Source organism: Heterodontus francisci, chromosome 28 (genome assembly GCF_036365525.1).
Source record: "Heterodontus francisci isolate sHetFra1 chromosome 28, sHetFra1.hap1, whole genome shotgun sequence".
Classification (NCBI taxonomy): domain Eukaryota; kingdom Metazoa; phylum Chordata; class Chondrichthyes; order Heterodontiformes; family Heterodontidae; genus Heterodontus; species Heterodontus francisci.
In genome coordinates this window covers 17,376,034-17,385,904 of record NC_090398.1, presented here as the reverse complement: position 1 = coordinate 17,385,904, position 9,871 = coordinate 17,376,034, and the positions used below count along the sequence as shown (strand labels likewise).

The window sequence follows — 9,871 nt, the reverse complement described above, 5'->3', positions numbered from 1 at the left end:
GAATATGGGATTAATGTAGGATTAGTATAAATGGGTGGTTGATGGTCGGCACAGATTCGGTGGGCCAGAGGGCCTGTTTCAGTGCTGTATCTCTAAACTAAATTAAACCATATCGGTCCCAGGACATCACTGCAAGAGTTTCTCAGGGTGGAGTCCGAGGCCCAACCATCATCAGCAGTCTGTGTCCATATGCAGCAAGACCTGGACAATATCCAGGCTTGGGTTGATAAGTGGCAAGTTAAATTTGCATCAAGCAAGTGCCAGGCAATGACCATCTCCAACAAGGGAGAATCAAATTATTGCCCCTTGATATTCAATGGCATTACCATCGCTGAATCACCCACTATCAACACCCCAAGATTTGCCATTGACCAGAAACTGAAATGAACCAGCCCTATAAGTATTGTGGCTACAAGATCAAGTCAGAGGCTTGGAATTCTTCCTGACTCCCCAAAGCCTGTCCACCATCTACAAGGCACAAGTCAGGAGTGTGATGGAATACTCTCCACTTGCCTAGATGGGTGCAGCTCCAACAGCACTCAAGAAGCTCGACACCATCCAGGACAAAGCAGCCCGCTTGATTGGCACCCCATCCACCACCTTCAACATTCATTGCTCATTCCACTGATGCGCAGTGGCAGCAGTGCATACCATCTACAAGATGCAATGCAGCAACTCAGCCAGTCTCCTTCGACAGCACCTCCCAAACCCGCGACCTCTACCACCTAGAAGGGCAAGGACAGCAGATTCATGGGACACCACCAACTGCAAGTTGCCCTCCAAGCCACACACCATCCTGACTTGGAACTGCATCGCCTTTGCTTCACTGTTACTGGGTCAAAACCTGGAACTCTCTTCCAAACAGCACTGTGGGTGTACATAGACCACATGGACTGCAGCAGTTCAAGAAGGAGGCTCATCACCAATTTTTCAAGAGAAATTAGGGGTGGGCAATAAATGCTGGTGGAGTCACTGACTTTCACATCCCGTGAAAGAATGAAACAAGATGCTAAATACTACTGTCTTACTTCAACTATGTCTGCTGCTTTTACAAGATTTTTGAATGTTGGTGCTTAACTGGCCCCACCCTTTCCTTTGACGATGGTGTTAATCTTCATATGTTGATAAGACTTTTGTGTTTACTTTTATATTACCCAATAATATTTTCTCATATACTGTTTTTGCATCTTTAATTTCCCTTCTTTGTTTGTCTCTGCTCTTTCTGTATTCTGCTTAATTCTCTATGTCTTGCAATGGTGGGTTGTGAATGCATAAGAACATAAGAAATAAGAGCAGAAAGTGGTCTATACTGTCCAATGAGATTGCTCCGCCATTCAATAAGATCATGGCCGACCTTCTACAACAATTCCACTTTCCTATCCTATTCCAATATCAGTTCTTTCATGGATGACCCGAAAATATATTGATTACTTATAATTACTGTTAAAAGCTCTTACAATCGGTGTATATATTTCTGGATGGATAATTCTCATTTTTATGTTATTTTTCCCCTTTTCATCATTTTCTTAGTCATCCTTCACTGATTTTTAAAACCCTCCCAATATTCAGGCTTACTAATCTTTTTGGCCACATTATAAGCCTTTTTAAATCTTATACTATGCTTATCGTTTCTAGTCATCCCTGGCTGAACGACTGTCTCAATGGAGTTAATATTTTTTTGAGAATTATTAATTACTTACTGAAATGTTTACCTCTGCTTCCCTACTGTCATATTTTAAAATCCGATTTCCCAATCTACTAAACCAAGTCGCTCCTGTTACCTCTGCAATTGTCTTTGTTAAAGTTAAAGAATACCACAAAAATATAGTCCAAAATTACACATCACTCACATCACTCCCAAACTTCATATGAAGTTCTATTATATTATTATTGCTCTTCCCTAGGGGATCCTTGACTATACGATTAATAAATAACAATGCTGCATAGAAGAACTAAAATAAACTCTTGCCTCCTTGGTTTCTCAACATACTGTTCTAGAAAACTGTCTTGAATGTATATCTGATATATTAATTTTATGGAACCTTTTGTGGCGCCCTCTTAAGCTATTAGCAATGTTTCATAGAGTAGCAGACTTACTTAAGAGTCAGAAGGTCGTGAGTTCGATTCCTACTCCAGGCAGTCAATCCCAGACAGTACCTGTGCCCATATTGAGAGAGCGCTTTGCTGTCAAAGGTGCTGTTGCTTAGATCAAATATTTAACCATACATCGCCTGCTCTCTCGGGTGGACGTACATTACCCCACAGCCAATTTTGGGGAGTAGACTATCGGAGTTTTCTGTTGTCCTGGTCAATATTTATCCAAAATCAAAATCACAAAAGCAGATCATCTGGTCTTTATCATATGGTTGTTTGTGGGACCTTGCTATACCCAAATTGACAGCTGCATTTTTTTACATTACACCAGCGACGATACCTCAAAAATTCTCCACTGGCTGCAAAATGATTTGGAATGGCTGTGGTTCTGTCTAGGAACGTTGTTCTGGACCCAGTGTTCAAAATTCTTCTGTTCGGCCTTGCACCTACAAATTTCTAACTTAGAGGCAATTGGGCGACCATTGAGCCGAAGTTGACACTTTGTTTGCTATTCTAAACATGAACTATGCCACATGATAACACGTTTCTTCTGATCTATTATTGATAAGGTAATTTCTATTCTGTTCAGTCTTCCTGAAGATATGAAAGGTGGGAGTTATTTCACTTGGATGCAGAAAAAAGCTGTACAATTACCATCAAGATTGTGTTGACGACCAATACAATCAATTGCTGGATAGAATGGCCTTCGGTGATGCTTGGATATTCTAATTATTTCCAAAGTTTTTTTCCCACATGTGAACTGGAGTTATTTCCTCCCAATCTGAAAACCAGACTGAAACATAACAAAAAACAACGGAAAATAGTTTTCACTGATGCATTAGCAGATGCAAAATCATGAATAAATCTATAATACATTAACACAAAATGTACATCAACATATGCGCCCATAGCCTACAAAACGTTACTCGCGTATTCTCACTTTTATTGGCCTAAAGGTGAGTATAACTTTGGACATTGGTGTAACATGGGACAATTCAAATCTACCTCATTTATACGCCACTTGTGATGTTCATTTCCATTGAAATAAAGAGAAGAGAAAATCAGGTGCAACATATAGTGCCTACCATTTCAATATTGGCCATTTTACACCATCGCCCAGCATTAAAAAGGACCCATTTGTATCAGCTTCTCCCATTATAAATTCCTGGGACCTTAAGCATCATGATGTTCCCTCTTTGAAACGAATGGGTGATATATTCATGACCTAGACGGGGTGTGCGGGCACAATTTCAAATTTTGCAGATGACACAAACTTGCAAGGACAGTGGATTGTGAGAAGGATGGTGATAGGCTTCAAGAAGGAGCAGACAGACTGATGGAATGGGCGGACATTTGGCAGATGAAACTTAATGCAGAAAAGTGTGAAGTGATACACATTGGTAGGAAGGGCAACATAAAATCAAGTGCACAAGTCTAAAGGAAATGCTGGAGCAGAAGGTGCACACATCATTGAAGGTGGCAGGGCAGGTTGTGAAAGCGGTTAGTAAGGCATGCAGGATACTGGGCTTTATAAATAGAGACATTGAGTATAAAAGCAAGGAAACTATAGTGAGCAATTATACAGCACCGGTTCAACCTTAATTGGAGGATTGTGTCCTGTTCTGGGCCCCACACTTCAGGAAGGATGTTAAAGCATTAGGGAGCGTGTTAAAATATTTACAACAATGGTTGCAGGGATGAGGGACTTCTGTTCCATGGGAGATTAAAGAAGCTAAGGTTGTGCTCCTTGGAGAAGGGAAGTTTGAGAGAAGAATAGATGGAGGTTTTCAAAATTATGAGGGGTCTGGGCAGAACAGATGAGAAGAAACTGGTTCAATTGTTGGAAGAAGTGGATGACAAAAGAGCCAAAGGTGACACGAGGAGATTATTTTTTCTTAAGCAGTGGATGGTTAGAATCTTAAATATATTGCCTGAGAATATGGTGGAGGCAGATTCAATCGTACCTTTCAAAAGGGAATTGGATAATTAGCTGAAGAGGAAAAAAAATATGCAGGGCTACAGAGAAAAGGCAGCGGGATAGGACTAGTTGAGTTGTGCTTGCAGAGAACCAGCACGCACATAATGGGCCGAATGTCCTCATTCTGTGCTGTGCCTATTCTACGATTCTATGAAATCAGATAAGGTCGGTTCATGGAGGGTGTTTGCAGATTAAGCAAGAGTGAGATAAATATCAGGGCATGGGCAATTCAGACTCCATAAGGGTTTCGGAGGGTTGAAAAATAGTGGTGAATTCCACAGAATGCAAAGTTACAGAAATTCTTACATTTCTTTTTGAGACCAGAGTGTAAAACAATCACATTCGGAGGATGTACCATTTATCTGTTCTGGTTCTTATTGGATTGGCTTCATGCAGGAACAACTGTTATGGAGACCATCATACATGTAATCTTTGAATCAGTTAATGTTGCTGCCACATCTGAGTCTGATCCGAAGAATCACTAAATAAGTAACATTTTCCAAACACTGTTGTGCCACTCTGTTACTTCGTAGTTCCTTTTACTGTAGTAAATTAGACAAATAAATTGCATTTCTAAAGGATTAACTCTTTCTCCGGAATTTTCACTTGATATTTCATCCGTAGATTTGTATCAAAATATCGTGCCTTCTTCACCTCAGCCTTTCTGGTCTTCTTCACATCTACCTATCTTTTTCAACAGCTGAGTATTTTCCATCGTCTTCCAACCAGAACTTTGTGTTTTTCCCTCAATCTTTTGGAGCAGTATATCCTCTGCATAAATCTAGACATAAACTGGAGTCAATGAGAATCGGAGAGAAACCCCCCGCAGATTGGAGTCAGACCGAGCACCAAAGAAAGATGGTTGTGGTTGTCGGAGGTCAATCATCTCATCTCCAGGACATCACTGCAGGAGTTCCTCAGGGTAGTGTCCGAGGCCCAACCATCTTCAGTTGCTTCATCAATGACCTTCCTTCAATCACAAGGTCAGAAATAGGGATATTCGCTGATGATTGCACAATGTTCAGCGTGACTCATCAGAAACTGAAGTAGTCCGTGGAGAAATGCAGCAAGACCTGGACAATATTCAGGCTTGGGTTGATAAGTGACAAACAACATTCGCGCCTCACAAGTGCCAGGCAATGACCATCTCCAACAATAGATAGTCGAACCAACTCATTCAATGGCATTACAATTCCTGAATCCTCCACAATCAACATCCTGGGGGTTATCATTGACCAAAAACGGAACTGGAGTAGCCATATAAATACTGTGGTTACAAGTATGTCAAGTTACAAGTTACTGTGGTCAGAAGCTAAAGAATCCTGTGACGAGTAACTCACCTCCTGACTCCTAAAGCCTGTCCACCATCGACAAGGCACAAGTCAGGAGTGTGATGGAAGACTTGCCACTTGCCTGCATGGGTGCAGCTCCAACAACACTCAGGAAACTCAACGCCATCCAGGACAAAGCAGCCCGCTCGATTGGCACCCCATCCACCAGATTAAACATTCACTCCCTCAACCACTGTGGCAGCAGTGTGTACCATATACAAGATACACTGCAACAACTCATCCCGATATTTGATTTTAATCACTTGCACAGGCTGTCACCTTACAAATACACAGAGAATTCCTTTAAACCCAACGTGCAAATCCAACAAGAGTCTTAACTCACTCCCGCTCCTCCTGCTGCCCCTGCTCCTCTCACCTCCCACCTGGATGATCAGACATGATCATAATGAATGGCGAAGCAGGCTCAAAGCGCCGAATGGCCTAATGAAGCTCCTATTTTCTATGTTTCAATGTTTCTACCACTCCTGATCCCCAGCACCCTCAGCTTCTCCTGCTCCCCACCCCCACCCCAGTACCTGCGGCTCTGGTCCCCAACCTCCGGCGTCACTTTCCCCCATCCACCCCCCACCCCATACCCCCCACCCCCCGCTCTTCAGTCCCGCCCCTGCCGGAAACAGCAGGCAGTGTCCGCTGTGTATTTCACTCGATCAAGTGTTGCTTCCAACGCGAGCAGAACTGGGGAGCTCGGGATGGCGGAGCGTAGCTGCAGGAGTCCAGCGGGGGACTGGAGGAGCGGGACATGCCGGGGGAAGGAGCCAGAGGAGAGCTGGAGGGGCAGAGGGAGCCAGAGGAGAACCGTAGGAGCTGGCTGTGCCGGGGAGAGCCGGTAGAGTGTCGGGGGGTGTGGGGGGAGGTGGTGTGGGGTATCCAGGGGGAGCGAGGGGAACAGGGGAGAGCCAGAGAAGCTGAAGGGAGGGGGGGTGGAGGCGTATAGCCAGAGGTTCTGGGGGAGCCATGGAGAAGAATAATGTGCAGGGTTACGGGGAGAAGGCGGGGGAATGGAACTGAGTGAATTGCTCTTTCACAGAGCCGGTGCGGACACGATGGGCCGAATGGCCTCCTTCAGCATTGTAACGATTCTGTGATACTGTGAAGCGAGGCCGAGGGGTGGTAATGTCCGAGGGACAAACACTGGAGGACTTTTAAAACTGTTATAAAAATGTTAAATGCATTTTAAAATGTTAAACAACATTTTAATTTTTTTTAAACTTACCTGTAATGGAGACAAACACAGAATTCAAGGGGCGTGTCTTTGGATCGTGATGTGAAATGGGGCGTGGCTTCCCCGGCAATGCGTTGGAAACCCACACTGCTTGTCCCAATAAAAAAACAAGAAATGCTAGAAATACTCAGCAGGTCTGGCAGCATCTCTCCACAGATGTTGACAGATCTGCTGAGTATTTCCAGCATTTTTTGTTTTTATTTCAGATTTCCAGCATCTGCAGTATTTTGATTTGATTTTAGAGCTTGTCCCAATGGTCGGCCAAGCTTCAGGAAGAAAAGGAAGCTTTACCTGCAACCTACCAATCAGGTACAATTGTACTTTTTATTTCTTCTGTCTGCGGCATACACCAAAGCTTCGCCCTGACGGAGGATCCAGGCCAATGATTCAACTCGATTATAAAGTTTCACTGCGATCTGCAAAAAAAAAAATCAGTTAATCAAATCTAGGGGTTAAAGTGAAAAATTAAATAATTAGGAAACTAAGACTAAAGAAGTCTGCATTATTCAGTAAATTTAAATCTTACTTTTATAGATAAGAGTGAATTAAAAACATTTCAGGTTACAACCCCATAAAACAAAGTGACGACTGCGCAGGTGAAGCATCTGTTTGTTGAGTAGCTGGCGAGTCTTCAATATTCAAGTGCAAGTATCGTGGCCTAATAAATAGAGGCATGGCAGCGCAGCGTGGACCCAGGGAGTGTGCACCTTCTTCCATGGGGGAGCTTCAGATGCTTCTGGTGTCCTGCATAACCACTTGTGCAGGATGTTTCGTCAGCTGCTGCAGCTCAAGCTCCCGGTTTAAGAGCTTGAGCAGCAACTTCTATCGCTGTGTCACATCCGAGATGCTGAGAGTTCCATGTTTATAGATGTGGTCACGACACAGCTTAAGGATATGCAGGCTGTGAGGGACTGGGTGACTGCCAAGCAGTCAAGAAGGAGCAGTAAGGTCGTGCAGGAGTCCCCTGAGTGCATGTCACTCGCCAACCAGCATCCATTCTGACTACTGGTGAGTGATACTTCATCTCAGGTGTGCAGCCAGAGCCTAGTTCAGGGCACCATGGCAGTCTGAGCTAGACAGCAGACTGCGGTCACAGACTTGATCGAGGTATATAAAACTATGAGAGGCATAGATAGGGTTGATAGCCAGAGTCTGTTTCCCATGGTAGGGGTGACTAAAACTAAAGGGCATAGATATATGGTGAGAGGGAGGAGGTTTAAATGGAATCAAAGGGGTAAATATTTCACACAAAGAATAGTGTCTATCTGGAATGAGCTCCCAGAGGAGGTGGTGGAGGCGGGAACAGTAGCAACATTTAAGAGGCATCTGGCCAGGTACTTGAATGAGCAAGGCATAGAGGGATGTGGAATTAATGCAGGCAGGTGGGATTAGTATAGATAGGCATTATGGTCGGCACGGACATGATGGGCCGAAGGGCCTGTTTTTGATTGCTGTATGACTCTCTGACTTGATTCCAGGATGGTATGTTGGCTCCCTGGTGCCAGGACAATAATGTAAGGATGTCACTAAGTGGCATTCTGACGTGGGGAGGGGGGCGGGGTTGTTGGGCAGTGGAAGTACAGCCATGGGTCGTGATCTATATTGGTACCAACGACGTGCTTGGAAAGAATGATGAGGTCTTGCAGGCAGTGTTTAAGGAGCTAAAAAAGAAACTAGCAAGCAGGACGTCAAAGGAAGTAATCTCCAGATTATTCACAATACCAAGCATAAGTGAGTACAGAAATAGGAGGATGTGACACATGTAGGTGGTAACAAAGTGTTAAAAAGGTCATGGATTGCTGTACACATGGCGTCTCATATCGAATCCCTCTAAAATCATATCCAGTGTATTTCACTTCCACAATCCCAGTGGCAAATAAATTGTGTATCTGCATGGACGGTCAGGAACTAAAGAATGATCCCAACCCAACATACTTGGGAGTGACTCTGGATAGGACGTTGTCCTTTCAGGAGCATCTGAAGAAAACAGCAGCAAAGGTCAAAACCAGAAACAACCTATTAACCAACCTTGCTGGATCTACGTGGAGTACTGCTGCCACAACATTCTGGACCTCAGCAGTTGCCCTAACATACTCAACAGTAGAGTACTGTGCAGCTGTCTGGCATCGGTCATCGCACACACATACATATACACACACATCTTGTTGATACTCAATTGAATGCAACAATGCGCATTAAAACTGGAACCCTACACTCAACACCCCTCCCTCGGATTCCCGTATTCACACACATCACTCCCCTACACAGATGCATCCAAGGATATGGGGGGGGGGGGGGGGGGGGGGAAGTAAAGAAAGAAATTCCAGACTCCCTCGCCATAATCTTCCAATCCTCCTTAAATACAGGGGCAGCGCCAGAGGACTGGAGAATTAGCAACACCATTGTTTGAAAAATGGTATAAGGATAACCACAGGAACTACGGGACAGTAAGTTTAACCTCCGTGGTGAGAACGCTTTTAAAAGTGATAGTTCAGAAAGACACTAACAGTCACTTGGCCAAATGCGGATTACTTAAGGAAAGGCAGACAGATTTGTTAAGGTAAAATCGTTTTTAACTAACTTGCTTAAGTTTTTTTTTTGATGAGGTAAAAGAGAGAGTTGATGAAGATAATGCAGTTGATGTTGTGTACATGGACTTCCAAAAGGCATTGAATAAATTGCCACACAACTGGTTTTTAAGCAAAGGTGGAGCCCATGGAATGAAAGGGACAGCAGCAGCCTGGATACAAAATCAGCTTAGTGACAGAAAACAAAGAAAAGTGGTAAACAATTGTTTTTCTGGACTTCAGCAAGACATATAATGGGTTCCCGGTGTCGGTGTTAGGACCTTTGCTTTTCTTGATATATATTCATGACCTACATTTGGGTGTACAGGGCACAATTTCAAAACTTTTGAATGACACAGAACTTGAAAGTTTTGTGGACTGTGGGGAGGACACTGATAAGCTTCATGAGTGCAGAGATTGGATGGCAGAATGGGCGGAAAAGTGGCGGATTAAATTTAATGTAAACAAGTGTGATGTGATTCAGGCTGTATAAGTTAAAGGAGGTTCAGAAGAAGAGGGACCTAAGGGTTTATGTGCACAAATTATTGAAGGCATGTTTTAGGGCAGGTTGAGAAAGTGTTTAATAAAGCGTAGGGGATCCTGGGAATTACAAATAGGAGCATAGAGTGCAAAAGCAATGAAGTTATGATTAACCTAG

At 43.6% G+C, this 9,871-nt stretch overlaps 1 long non-coding RNA gene across 2 annotated transcripts; it reads right to left on the bottom strand.

The window, feature by feature from the left end:
* Positions 1 to 2,668: 2,668 nt before the first annotated feature.
* LOC137385107 (uncharacterized) lies at positions 2,669 to 7,380 on the bottom strand. Of its 2 annotated transcripts, none has more exons than XR_010977734.1 (3): positions 7,173 to 7,380; positions 6,938 to 7,062; positions 2,669 to 2,887 (listed from the first exon to the last, which is right to left on the bottom strand). It is a non-coding gene; the product is annotated as an uncharacterized lncRNA (long non-coding RNA). The 2 variants fall into 2 exon arrangements; XR_010977733.1 differs by having other exon boundaries at positions 6,949 to 7,062.
* Positions 7,381 to 9,871: the final 2,491 nt, after the last annotated feature.